Raw genomic sequence first — 15,715 nt, forward strand, 5'->3', positions numbered from 1 at the left:
GTACTTAGTTTTCCTTTTGATCATTCTCACATTAAGGAAACTAAAAAAAAATATATGCATTTGCATTTGCATTTAGACTGTGTGTGAAAGATGATTTAGGAAAAGTGCATTTAGTGTGTGCTCTTTGCTCTATGTTGAAATAATTGTATTCTTCTTTCCTTAGTAGCTAGGATTTTCATTGCTAAAACAAAATAAATGATTGTTTATCATTTTAGATTGCATATTTAGGAATTTTACATCTACATCACACGGTGAACCTTGAAAGACAAACTTCTAAACAAGAATAACTCTAAATAAATCTCAATAAACATAAAAATGCTTTGGAACCTAATGCAACATATCTAGAAGTCTAGGCTAGAGACGTATTCCGGCGTCATAAAACCTGGTAACTATCGTTTTCATCGAAGGTTGGGTGATTCCTCCTCTTTGATACGACAAGTGCTAGTACGGACTTATGCTCCCTGTGCTGTCGAGTATATATTGGGAGACCACAATAGGCTGATATCCTTTATCCTTAGGAAGTCATGTTTTCCACCCTATTGACCGCAATGCACTGAACACATCATTCAGGAAGATTAACTGTCATACATAAGGTCCTTGGTAATTTCTCTTTAATTTACCACCAAGGTGTTTATTGCAGTTTTGCGATTAGTTTGGTAATCCCTCTGTCTACATTTCCAGAGTAGTCACTTTTGTTCCTTTTTTACTCCTTAAAAGAAAAGGTCCATCTGAGCACTTGTCACTTTAGGCTCATTAAAAATCGAAGGGGACTAGAGTCACCTTTAGTGTTATGAAACCAGCTCAAGAAAAGATAGAAAAGAAAGATCAACGCCTTAGAATTCAGCCTCTTCGAGGGGGCAACCTCCTTTACATTACATAAATGAACAATTCTTGGATGATACAAATGAAAATACCTCCTTTCTATATATAGGAGTCTAAGTGGTCCCAATACAATCCAAGCCTACATAACAATAATATTGTAGGGCACAACAATAAAAATAGTGGGCTTCTATGTGGCACAATGGTAACAATATGGGGGTAATAGGGGCACAATAGTATAAATAAGGGGTATAACTACAATAGTAATGGGGTAATCACTAGTATTATAGGGACCCAACATGCCCCTCTCCTTCAAAAAAATGTTGTCCTCAACGCTTGAGTAGTTCTGGATACTTCTGCATAAAATTCTCATCCTCCCATGTGGAATCTTCAGTGGATAAGTTCTTCCACTTGATAAGATACTCTGAAATTGATCGATTTCGTAGCTGTCGAGTTCTTGTTTCTGTGACTGCTTCCGGTTCCAATATAATTTTTCCTTCCTCATCAAGTTCTGGCAATATTGTTTGAATTGGGAGCTTGTCACCTATAACCTTCTTTAAACATGAAACATGGAAGACTGGGTGCAATCGAGAAGCTGCAGGAAGCTCCAATTTGTATGCCATAGTACCAATCTTTTGCAACACCTTGTACGGACCATAATACTTTGGCGATAATTTATTATCCTTCTTAGCTTGCTTTAGGGACATTTGCTTATATGGTTGTAGCCGTAGGAATACCCAATCACCTACATCAAAACTTCTTTCACTGCGATGTTGATCTGCCTGTTGTTTCATTCTATTTTGTGCCAACACGAGGTTATCCTTTAAGAGTTGGAGGACTTGTTGTTGATGTTCGATGTGATGTTCCACTGCCTGAACCTTAGAATTTTCTCTTAAATATGATGTGATGGATGGTGGTTGATACCCATAAAGTGCCATAAATGGGGTCATTTTTGTTGTTGTATGGAAGGAAGTGTTATACCACCATTCAGCCAGAGGCAACCATTTGACCCATTGTGTCTGTTTATCAGATACAAAGCAACGAAGATATCCTTCCAAACATTTGTTTACTATCTCAGTTTTCCCATCAGATTGAGGATGATAAGATGAGCTATGAGCTAACTGAGTACCAAGACAAGAAAATAATTCTGTCCAAAAATTTCCAGTGAAAATGGGATCTCTGTCACTTACAATAATCTTTGGGTTTCCATGTAGCTTTTGAACTGTTTCCATAAATGCAGTAGAAACTGTACTGGCTTTAAATGGATGTGATAATGCACAAAAGTGTGCATACTTGGTAAGTCTGTCAACTACCACCATGATGACACTCTTTCCCTCAGACTTGGGTAAACCTGTGATAAAATCCATTGAAACCTCCTCCCAACGTTGGCTTGGAATGGATAAAGGTTGTAATAGACCCAGTGTCTTAATTGTTTCAACTTTATTTTGCTGGCAAACCAAACATTCCGCCACAAACTTTTGAATATCTGATTTAAGGCCATCCCAAAAAAATTCCTTCTTAACCCTGTGGTAAGTTTTTAAAAATCCTGAGTGCCCTCCTAAGGGAGAAGTGTGCAATTCCATAAGAATCTTTTGTTTTAGCTGGGAATTCTTACAGAGGTATAAGCGATCTTTGTACCATAACGAATCATTTTTCCAGCTAAATGTATCAGAAGTACTGGAATCTTGTTGTAGCTTTCGAATAAGTGCCCACACTTCTTCGTCATTCTTCCATTCCTCCCTTGCTTCGTTTATCCAATCTGGTTGGATAATAGAAATGGCACACAACAATGCTTCCACATCCTCATCCTTTCTTGAGAGTGCATCTGCCACCACATTTTGCTTCCCTTTTTTGTAGATGATTTCAAAGTCATAACCCAACATCTTTGTGACCCACTTTTGTTGCTCTTCAGAGGATAATCTTTGTTCTAAAAAGTATTTAAGGCTATCATGATCCGTTTTTACCTTGAAGTGTCTTCCCATTAGGTAGGGTCGCCATTTCTTAAGTGCATGGAGTATTGCCAACATTTCCTTCTCATAAATAGCTTTGCTTAAAAACTTTCCCTTGATTGGACGACTTTCAAAAGCAATGGGTCTTTCATCTTGCATTAGAACAGCACCAATTCCATTTCCTGAAGCATCACATTCCACAATAAAGGTTTTTGTGAAGTCCGGTGTAGCTAAGACCGGTGCTTGGCACATTGCCTCTTTAAGATGTTCAAAGGCCTTTGTTGCTTCCGGAGTCCATGAAAATGAATCTTTCTTCAATAATGTTGTTAGAGGTGCTGCTATTCTCCCATAATTCTTAACAAACTTGCGATAATACCCTGTCAACCCAAGAAATCCTCGCAGATGCTTTATGGATGTGGGGATTTTCCATTCCTTAATGGCTTTAATTTTGCTAGGGTCTACCTTAACTCCTTCATGAGATACAATATGACCCAAATATTCCACCTCCTGGACTCCAAAGAAACATTTGGATCTTTTTGCATATAATTGTTTCTCCTCCAATAGTTGTAGCACCCTGTCAACATGTTCAACATGATCCTTCCAAGACTTGTTGTAGATTAGTATATCATCAAAAAATACTAACACAAATTTTCTAAGGAATGGTTTGAAAATTGAATTCATCAAACCTTGAAATGTTGAAGGTGCATTGGTAAGGCCAAAAGGCATGACCAAAAATTCATAATGACCCTCATGAGTTCTAAATGCCGTTTTTGGAATGTCTTCAATCTTCATTCTGATTTGATGATATCCCGAACGAAGATCCAACTTGGTGAAGTAAATTGATCCATGCAATTCATCTAGTAATTCATCAATAACAGGAATGGGGAACTTATCTTTAATAGTGAGCTTGTTGAGCTCCCTATAATCTGGACACATGCGCCATGATCCATCCTTCTTGTGCACCAATACTACTGGAGCTGAGAAAGAACTTTGACTCGGTTGAATTATACCAGCCTCTAGCATTTCTGCAACCATACGTTCAATTTCACTTTTTTGGACATAGGGATATCTGTACGGCCTGATGTTTGGAGGAACACTTCCTGGAATCAGATGAATAGCATGATCATGATCACGCATAGGTGGGAGACCCTTGGGAGTCTCAAATACCTTGGAATGATTGTCCAAGACTTTTTGGAGATCTGGAGAAATAGATGATTCCAATGTGGAAACATCTAGCGAGCATAATTGTGCAATTACACCTCTTTGCTCCTTTTTTAGAAGCTTTGTCATACCATGAGAGCTGATTATCTTTCCTGGTTTCCCTGCAATACCCCTTAATTCAACTTCCTTTCCTTCCGCAAAAAATTTGATGAAAAGTTCTTGAAAATTAAAAGCTATTGTACCCAAGGATTGTAGCCATTGGACTCCTAGTACAACATCAGCACCTCCCATTGGAATGGAAAGCATTGGGCTAGTCAATACATATTCTCCCATGGATAGCTTGATATTATGGCACTTTCCAGAGCAATTTATTGTTCCTCCATTTGCAATCATCACTTGACACTCTGGTGCTGGATATAGGAAGCAATTCAATTCTTTTGCTACCCTACAATGAATAAAATTGTGGGTGCTTCCTGAATCAATCAACACTATTACCTTTTTCTTCTTGATTTGTCCTTCTATCTTGATGGTTTGAGGAGTGGTAATTCCCGCCAATGCATTACAAGATATGGTCAGATTTATTTGTTCTTCATCTAGGCTTTGTTCCTGGAATATATCCTCTTCTTTTGACCTTTCTTGCTCCTTTTCTTCTTCCTCTTCACAATCTATGTAGAATAATTTCTTCTCAGCACACTTATGACCTTTTGTGTATTTGCTATCACAATTGTAACAAAGCCCTTTTGCTCTTTTTTCTTCCAATTGTTGTGGTGTCAACCTTGTAGGTTGTGGAAGACTATGGGCAACACTTCCGTCTTTATAGTTGTGAATGGTATGCTTCCTACTTGCCATAATTTTGCTTTCCATTTTTCTTGCTAACCTGAATGCCTTCTCTAATGAATCAGGTTCCCAAAGGCGCACATCATGTTGGATATTATCCTTTAAAGACCCTATGAACACATCAATCCTATGCTCCTCTGGAATATCTTTTACCCTTATGTTCAATTTTTGGAACTCCTCAATGTGCTCCATTATTGAACCCTTTTGTTTGAGACTTATCAATTGGCTAAAAAAAGTGTTGCTTTTTGTATCCTCATAATGTGCTATCAATTCTTCCGTAAAAATTGCCCAAGTGATAAATTGTTTACGAGAACAAAGCCATTGATACCATACAAACTGATTTGGTTCCAAATATAAAGTTGCCATACGTACCTTTTGTGTGTTTTGCACATTATTGAGATCGAAGAATTGCTCCATCTGTAATATCCATGTGGCGGGATCCTTGCCATCAAACTTCCTCATATCGATTTTTGGAACATGGTGAGTCTTCGATCCAACATTAGAGTCTATGGAATCATGATTAACATTTCTTTTGTTCTCATCATGAGTTTCCTTTACTACCTTTTCACCATTAGTAAGTATTTCTTGTAGAAAATTTGTCAAATCTGTCTTCAAATCTGCCATGTCTGTCTTCAAATCTGTCTTCAAATCTGCCATGTTTGTCTTCAAATCTGTCTTCAAATCATCCATCTTAGCTTCCATGCCCTTCATCTTAGATTCCACGCCATTTATCTTAGATTCCACACCATTTATCTTAGCTTCTGTTAGCTTTTGTGAGCGTGACATTTGTTGCACTTGTTCTTGTAATTTTGATATATCATGTAGCATTTCTTCCTCTTCTTCATGAGTCATGCTAGAGCTTTCAGGTTCCTTACTAGGTGTTTGCATTTTCTTTCCTCGGGGCATCAGTTACCGATAATAATGCTTTACTATGCCCTTTGAATTCCGTTAAACCAAGCTTACACAAAAATTAAAAAAAAAACTACACACCTTTTTTCACTTTATAGAAGCCTGATATTGAATCTGATGTATCTCTGTAATTTCAGATCATCCAATTCTGAAGTTGCAACCTGTAGTAGCCTTCTGCGTCCTCTTTCCAATGCCACAAGTCTGAGCCCAATTGGATTCTCCAAGGAAGAGTTATGTGAAATCTCCCACAGTGACTTTCTTTTAGACTGGTTCAGTAGAGCGAACTTGTACGACGTGCCACGAGTCACTGTTTCAACCTTTGAATCTGAAACACACAGAAAAGAAACTACAGTCCGTCCTCTTTCTGTACCTTTTTACGAAATTTCAATCCAATCCTCAGAGAGAGAGTTATGAAGATTTTCCCCAGGTCACCTGTTTTGAATGTAATTCAGGAGTCTGCAAAAAGGCCAACTTCCTCAGATCATATCGCCGAAAATATCGTGCGAAAAGCTCTGAAATTCGGACCCAAAGTTCATCGCCAATTCTTCTCAAATGGGTTTTTTTTTGCGACTTCTGAAACGTCACAGAAAAAAAGTTATAGCGAAAATTCCACGATGACCTGTTTGGAGCAGCGAAACCCTAGAATCCAAAGCTCTGATACCAAATGTTATGAAACCAGCTCAAGAAAAGATAGAAAAGAAAGATCAACGCCTTAGAATTCAGCCTCTTCGAGGGGGAAACCTCCTTTACATTACATAAATGAACAATTCTTGGATGATACAAATGAAAATACCTCCTTTCTATATATAGGAGTCTAAGTGGTCCCAATACAATCCAAGCCTACATAACAATAATATTGTAGGGCACAACAATAACAATAGTGGGCTTCTATGTGGCACAATAGTAACAATATGGGGGTAATAGGGGCACAATAGTATAAATAAGGGGTATAACTACAATAGTAATGGGGTAATCACTAGTATTATAGGGACCCAACATTTAGCTTTTTCTCGACTCTTAAAAATTGAAAAAGCAAAATTGTGTCAAAGCATCATAAAATTTATTTAAATTGGAATAACATCCCTGTTCTTTCGTTGATCTTACGTTGAGATAATGGAGTCCACCAATCAAGGAATCCCTCTTGGAGGGAATCCTAGTCCTTTCTCCTCTTGGGGAGATATTGGTGCTCTGTATATGGCTACATTGTCCCTTCCAAGAATCACAATCGGCCTGCCAGTATGGCTATTCTCGACCTCTGTCATTCAAAACACCGTAATTCCTCAACAATCAAATCAGCAACCAGATGATACTGAAGTTGTCCCTTCACCTTCTACTTCGCTTGTTTCTCCCTCCCCTTCTTCCTCTTTGCTTGGTGAAACTAGTGACACTAAAAACCAAGTAACTGAGAAGAAGAAGAAAGGGAAGGAAAAGAAGAAGAAGAAGGAAGCTAAACAAGAGGGAAACCATGCATCTTGCGGTGAAAATCCACACACCAAACTTTCCAGGCACAGATCTCCATGCATAATTTGCAATGGATACCACCTTCATTGAGATTGCCCTTGCATCCCATGAATCCTAAGAGATTGGTCTCCTCATTCGCACTGTCAAGTGTCATCAACCTCTGGTGATCATGTTGACAACAAACCATCAACTAGTGAAGTCAATGGACAAGAAAGAAAGGTCAAATTTCCTTGTAGGTTATGTGAAGGTAATCATGCTCTTCACCGTTGTCCTTTTCTGGATGAAGCCAAAAGTGTTTTGGATAATCGTCCTGCTTCACCACAACGACTTCCACCTGGATACAAGAAAATCTTACCGAGTCCATTGCTATTTGAAAACCCGACTGACGTAACCCAATTGTCAGTCAAAACGCCTATCATTGAAAGTGAACCTTCTAAGTCCATACCGGACCAAAGCCAATAGGTCAAGATGACAGCCAACCCACTCTTGCCTTCAGAAGGTCCACCTTCAAATGATACAATTTCGAAAGAGAATGAGAATGACACCGTTCAAATTCTTTTTGTAGATACAAAGTCTTGTGAACTTGGGGGCAATCCACTCGTTCCTTTACAACAAGAGGAAAACCCCCCAGTTCATGAGGTTTATCTAACCGTTTATCTGGTACCTCCTCCAAGCAGTCTAGTCATTTTCTTTGATTGGAATCAACTAGCAAGAACCCGCCTTCCATCTAATGTACCATTCCGGATCATAGTACATGTTTACAAAATGATCGTGTCTGGCACTATCATAGATGAAGGGGCTTCAGTGAGTATCCTTTCCTCAAATGCTTGGAAAGCGCTTGGTTCGCCATCGCTTCTGCCTGAAACACAAAATTTGTCAGGCTTCAACAAAAGAACCAGTCGACCATTTGGGATCAAATCGTTCACTTGAACGTGATGGTATTCCAAGGGCCACTAGATTACAATCTACTCCTTGGATGTGATTATATAGATGGCATGGAAGCTATTGTTTCCACACTATTTCGAGTGATGTGTTTTCCACATGAAGGAAAACTGGTGCAATTTGTCGACTAGCTTTCATTTCCCGGTTCAAACACATCTACGAATCAACCGTCATCCCTAAATGGTCTCCTTACATCAAAAATGTCTCTTCCACCTTCATTCCATCCACCTAATTACCGCGAGTAGTTCAGTGAATGTAACGAAGTTTAGGGGGGATGCACCTTGGTCTACTTTGGCAAGTGAACCCAGATGAAAAGAGAGATTTCCTTGAAGGTTATATGATTGGACTGAAAAACCATTTCCTTGTAGGTTATGTGATCGGTCTAAAACAACTATTTCCTTGTAAGTTATGTGATTAGAAGCTCACACCATTCACCTTTGTCTATTTCGATGGACAAAGCCAAGGAAGTCCTACCTAACCGTAGGGACTTCCATATGGTGACTTGGGAACTCTCATTTTCTTAAATACCTGGGGGCAGGAAAACCTTTTTTACACAAGCAAAAGATGACCAATTTCATTAGCTTTTTAGTGTCAACTTCTTGGGTTAGGTGATTGGTCTGACCAACATTCACCTTTGTCTACGGTGCATAGATGAAGCGAAGGAGAGGTTGTGTCTAGACGAAAGACAGAACCATCCTACCTAACCTCAGTAGTTCCTTAGCTTTAGTGTAGTTAGCTTTGCAGTTTGGTCGTTTCTAGCTTACATAAAAAGGCGATTAGCACATGTTATAGTAGAGTTCAAGCTCATTAAAAAATAAACCTACCAATGAGAGACATCTTTAACACAATTGGCATGAGCAATGTTTCCGCAAGGTTCAAGCTCGTTAAAAAGTAAACCCACCAATGAGCAATGTTTCCACAAGGTTCAAGCTCATTAAAAAATAAACCCACCATTGAGCATAGTTTCTTCCGATTCAATCTCATTAAAAAATGAGTCCACCCTCGGTAAATAACCTTTGTGATTACCCTGCTATCAACCTTTTGAGACTTGGTTGTGTTCTTACTATCACCTCCATTTTTTTGGCTGATCATACACTTCCACTTGATTGTTTACCCTTTTGAGGAGCAGCTGCGATGAGTGGTTCTATCAGCCACCCTCTTTACACTGCCATGTTTTGAGAAGTTCCAAACTTACCTGGAACTAGTTGCTACCCAAAAACAACACTCGTTCCTAAAAAACGAGTCTCTTTTAAACTCTTTTTAGACTCGTTAAATATAAAAATATTGTCAAACTATTGGCCTTTCCAGCTCGTTAAAGTAAGGGGAAGCACCATCCCTCCTATACATTTTAATCCTTTTGGACCTAAGGGATTATCAAACAAAAAGATCGAGCACTTGTCTTTTTTGGCTTGCTAAAATGATCGAAAAGTCATCCCTTTCGTATTATTTTATACTTTTTCGGACTTAAGGGATTATGCTATGAAAAAGGACTGCTAGAGTTTCCTTTTCATCCCTTTTCAAACTCTATAAACATGAAAAGGACTGAGTTATCTTTGTCATTAAACTTGTTAAAAGAATAGCGACAAACTTGTCCATCCAGACAAGAATGAGTTTCACTATCGCTAGGCTCGCTAAAACATAGAGAGAGGTTTTCTGAAGGTCAAATTATAGAACAATCATATGTTATCCTCCTAAATCTTGACAAAAATAAAGAGGTACTGGTCAGCAATGACTGGGGAAAAAGGGAAGAAAACTTGAAGAATTTTATTGGTAGCAGGTCGCTCTTGAACATGACACTTTCACTCCATCACCATGATTGAGTCAGGTTGGGTTATTCCGTTCACTGGTCATATCACCATTGGTCCTTCGTACCATCCATATTTTGGGGTTAATGCTACCAATCCATCTTAGTGTTGCCAACATGTTCAAGAGAAGTCATTCAGAGAATTCACCATCCAGCAAATGCCTCATCCACTACAATACCTTCACCCTTCATTTTTCATGACCGCCATTCCTGAACCTTATATCACTAGATCATTTTCACCTCCAGAAGATATTTTTGTTCTGTTTCATGTCGTAGATGTGGGATACATTAAGGCCCTCCTACGGCGAGTCACTTCTTGTTGAAATCAACTCATTATCCAAGAAGTTGACTTAGAAACAACCCTTTCAGTACTTTGAAGCTTGCATGCCTCAATGGCAAGTTTCTCACTTCCGACGACAGGTTTACATCAATGGCCTTCGACCGAAAGATTTTGCGTGGTGTTTGATATCAGATCATATATTCACACCATGTGAATTGTACTGTAGTACCTTGAGGGTCATTATCATTATCGGTGATTCCTCTCGTGCCTGTTAACAGCTTATATTATTGGCTGGTAATCAGGCGATGTCTTTCCATGTTCGACTTCAGAACATCTTTTCACATGGATCAACTTGTACATCGGGTGAAGATTGAATGAGTTTGAAGACCCCGGATCTAGTTTCATCCATCTGGGCTGCAATATATTTAGGAAAATAAAGACATCAATTCTACACAGAAGTTGTACAGATAGTCATCTAAGCCAGAGAAGATGACTCTTCATGCAAAGAATCACCAGTCTGTAATAGCGGACGATTGTCTATCCTATGTACATGAAAATGAATTTATAAAGCTGAGCATGGGAATGCCCGCCTCAGCTAGATCATGAAAATAATATGATGATGATCTATTGTATTGTATCTTGTACAGGCCACCTTCCAATTCGAATACCTCGGATCCTCATGATAAAGCATTTCACCCGACATCAAAAGATTTACGACCTCATGCTTTAGGGGGCAACTATTATAGACATATTTGGGCACTGCAACCCCAAACTCATATGTCCATAAACCAAGGGCTCTTTAACCCCTAAAAGTGTTGTTTCATACCCTAAAGGATCATGGTCAACTAATTACATCATTTCCCAGAAGTTCCACCTGAAAAACCACTCAGAACTGGCCAAAACTGGACCATACTGACTGCTCCATGGTCAAGGTGTGATGCATACTGGCTGCTACACTAGCCAGGTGCGATGCATACTGAAAGAGCCTTCTGTGGGGTGCGATGAGTGAGAATAGACAAATGGCAGAGACAGTTTGCTAAGTGGATGATCATGGAATCTTCCAGAAACTTCTCATATGACACTTGCCTCTCTGAATTCGCCCAGGGATGAGTAAGAGATCAATGAAATCTCCAAGTGGAACCAAGAACTATCAGTGGAATGACACTAATCAAAAACCTAGAGTTGACTCACACCCTTTCAAGACATCTATAAATGGATCCCTCATCTAAGAGATCTGAAGGCCAGAATTTTGTAATTAGTAAGGAAGTGCTGTTGGTTTATCTGTGAGAAGAGACATTGTATTTTTGGGTGATCTTGCTTTTCATGAGTTGAAGAGGGCTTTAATGCTGGGAGGATGATGCTGGATCAGACAGCTAGATTGTAATCCTCTCTTCTACTATTAATAAATTTATTTGAGTTTTCCTCCATATAATCATGTATTTGTGAATCTTTTTGTTTATGAATGCAGTTGTATGGTCAATGTATTTCTGATTCTGCATTGTTTATGATATTATAGATCAAGATGCTTTGATGGTGTTTTGTTACTTTGACTCTACAGGTATTCTCTGAAGTGGGACAAGTAGGAGAGTAGTGGCAAGCTCTATCGAGGGAGAGAGAAATCAAGCAAGGAGCCAAGCAGAAGATCAAGGTTGGTCCTCCTTTGCTTCTCTCTTATCTATCATACATAAAGGAAATCACAAATTGCTTTGATTGTTTGTTTCTAAGATAGCTACCCATCTTAGTGGGACTAGCAGATTGAATAGACACTAGTTTTCCCGGAAACATGAAGGCCACAAAGTCTCCATGACAAACACCTAGGGAGCACATTGGTGTCGAGAAAGGGATGAATCAAGAGGCTAAAGGGTAATGATAGAAGAAAAGAGTAACACACGACAATAAAACACCTAGGGCAGTTGTTCAAAGTGTAAACTAATTATTTTGATACACTACTCTAATTCAAGAAAACACATCCTACTAAAGAAAAATGACCTCCAATATAAAGATGATCTAAATCCTCAGATAATTCCTAGTCCTACTATTTTAGATGGCCTTCTAAGAAAATTCTGACTTGAAAAAATATAATCCTCGCAAGCAGAGTTTTTTAGAGAAAGGTGGGGAAGCGGACCAATGTCTATCCTACAACTAGTCTTATAGGGTGTTTTCCTAAGGTTGACCACTAAGGTTACCTTCGTCCCATGGGGGAGGTGGAGTCTTAAGGTTCTTGGTGATAAACAATGGCATGTAATTCCCTACCATGAGCTGGGTAGCCTCGAGGGGAACCTCTCGCACCGTTACCTAGCGTAACCCACTATGAATCGGTTTTATGATGCCCTTTGGCTTTGGACTGTGGGATGGTGAAGGATTTTAACCTCCCTAAAATTTCAACTTTCTATTTCTCAATATAAGGGATCAATGTGTTTTATTAGAAGCCTATCCCACTGATCCTACACCTAACTACAAATATTGGTTTGACCTCGGTGCCCAAGTGGGATTAATCTATGTGAGTTAAGTTATTATTATGGTGGCGTGCTTCAAGTCTTGGCTTGGTAGGGATAATGAAACTAATGTTTTCTTAGGGTGTGCATGTGTGAAAAATGTGTTAAGTGGATGAGTTAATTAAGCGTGTTTTGATGATGCCAATGATGCTGAAAATAAAGTGCATAAACTATAAATAGTATTGAAAATGAACAAAAAACTAAAGCACACAAACCCCCACTGAAGAAGGTGATCAAGAAACAAGAGAAATGATGGAAAATAAGAAACTCAAAGAAAAAAATGGCCAAAAGATCTAATGTTTAAGGGACTAGGATCTAAGGGAAAAAAATATGCTAAAAGTGGTGGAGAAAACCAACAACAAATAGAGGTGAAAATGTTGGAAAAAGACAAGCAATAAGCTACAAAAATAAGGATAAACAACTGGATCCTAAGGAGGGAGGACAACACAAGATTCTAAAGGGAACAAAGTGCTATAAAATCTTGTCTAAAATGACTGCAAAACAGTGGGAAAACTACTAAAAAACATGTTGGCATTGATAATGCAATTGTTGGTGCAGTTGTTGGATGCATTGTTGTTGGTTGGAATTGATGTCAACCTAGTTGCTTGATCACAGTGTGTGTTGAAGGTGGTTTAAGTATGTATCAGTGTGACATATGGTTCTGAAGCAATTTGACTTGTGAAAATGTTTTCGATGTGAAGATATTATGTATGGTTCCCATAGATGATGAGTTTATGCATATGCATATTTGACAGTTGTGGAGGTGGTTGGAGAGGTGTGGAGAAGGGTGGAACTTGGGTTAGATATTACCATGGTACAAGTGTCCTAGGTGTTGAAATTACCATGGTATATGCCATGGTATTGGCTTGGATATTATCATGGTACTAGGGTCTGTGGTATTGGGACAACCATGGTATTTACATGTGGTATTGACTTGGACATTACCATGGTATAGGGGTCTATGGTATTGCCATAAACATGGTATTTACATGTGGTATTGACTTAGATATTACCATGGTATAGGTGTTAGTGGTACTGGGATAACCATGGTATTTTTTCGAGGTATTGATTTGGAGATTATTGAGGATATTTTGGCAAATTCTTTTGTGATAGTTTCGTATTATTGATTTGGTTGTATGAGATGATTATTGGTGGGAGAGTGAGTGTGTGCTACAATATTTTTTCTTGCATATTTATTTCCTATAGCTTTTTTGGGTGGTGTGATCATCAGATTTTATTTTTATATCAGATATAAGATAGGTTGCTGTGTTGCTTATGTTGAGAAAGTTTGAGAGCCCAATCTGAAATATTTTGAAACATGGTTTGCAAGGAGGTGTTGAGGGCACTGAGGCTCATAGTAGATAGTGTGTATAGAAGGTGGAGACCTTCTAGCTTGCAAATCAGAATAAGAATCATATTTCTCCATATTCTAGTGGTATTGGGAAAGGCTCGTTGGTCATGGTGGCTTCCAGTGAATGGGTGTTTGTAGAGTCATGAGAGAAGAGTCTCTCCATCTGGTGCTGCGAGCAGAACTGTCTTAGTAGTCAAGTCTTCTAACTACTAGGTGGTAGCTCCTCTATGTAAAACTTTGTTCAGTGTAATATAGTTTTGAGTAGCAGCAACAACAGGTGGTTTTTTTCCTTGGAGAGGGTTTTCCACTAAAACACCTGTGTCATCTTATGTGCATGCTTTTGATATTTTTCATGGTCTTTTTACATATTTATTTTATGTCTAGTTTAAATTTTTAAATGATGGGTTAACGATTCTTGGTTTGTTTAGTAAAAAGAGTTAAAAAATCATATAATCATTGACACTACCAACTCACCCCCCCTGCCCTGTCATTAGTGAGCACATTTCTAACAATTGGTATGAGAGCAAGTTTATCTCGGTGAAGCTTGATCTCTTGAGAAAATATCATGGGTCATGGTGAAGAATAAGTGGAAACAATATAAAAAGATGAAAGTCTACGATCAAACCAAGAATGTAGCAAAACCTAGAGAACCTCTTCTACTGGTAAAAGGTATGGAAACCAATTTTTTTAGTCATGGACATTTTCCCTACCAGTTCAGAGACGATGATTTTGGGGTCATTGAAGAAATTGATGGTCAATGTTTTGAATTTGATTCCTTAAGAGGTGAGGAAGGTGTATTTCTAGTGTAGGAATATAACCAACAAATCAGAGTAAGAAGTAGATTTCTCCAGAGTCTATTGGTATCGGGCAAAGCCCATTGGTCGTGGTGGCTTCCAACGAATAGGTGTTCGTAGAGTCATGAGAGAAGATTCTCTCCTTCTGGTGTTGCTAGTATAATTGTCTTAGTAGTCAAGTATTCCAGCTACTGGGTGGTAGCTCCTCGATTTCAGCAGTAGAAACAACGGGTGGTTTTTTACCCTAGAGAGGGTTTTCTGCAAGAACACATGTGTCATCTTTTGTGCATGATTTTGATACTGTTCATGGTTCTTTTACATATTGATTTTATGTCTGGTTTATATGTTTATATGATGGGTTAATGGTTTTTGATTGCTTTAGTAAAAAGAGTTAAAAAATTATATAATCACTAACACTACCGATTGCACTGCCATCCCCCCCTCCTCTCAGTAGTGAGCAAATTTCTAAAAATTGGTATCAAAGCGAGGTTCTCTTGATGAAACTTGATCGCTTGAGAGAAGATTATGGGTCATGACGAAGAATAAGAGGAAATAATCTCAAAAGAATAAAAGCTGAAATCAAACCAAGAATGTTGCAAAACTCGGAGAAACTCTTCTGTTGGTAAAAGGTATGGAAACTAGTATTTTCAGTCATGGACATTTTCCTTGCCTGCCTAGTGATGATGATTTTGGGGTCATTGAAAAAATTGATGATCAGTGTTTTGAAGTTGATTACTTAAGAGGTGAGGAAGGTGTATTTTCATTGCAGGAATCTGAAGATGAATAATTTAAAAGATTAGTCATCCTTGAAGCAGAAAATAAAGCTCAAGAAAGGTTAATTGAGAATCTCAAATAAAGAATAGAGATATGAAGATATTACTCCATAGTTTTGAAGAGAGAGAGCTTTCTTTTA

The sequence above is a fragment of the Pinus tabuliformis genome, chromosome 5_1, assembly GCF_031772625.1.
Source record: "Pinus tabuliformis cultivar Carrire ecotype Pingquan chromosome 5_1, CPIR1, whole genome shotgun sequence".
NCBI classification, from domain to species: domain Eukaryota; kingdom Viridiplantae; phylum Streptophyta; class Pinopsida; order Pinales; family Pinaceae; genus Pinus; species Pinus tabuliformis.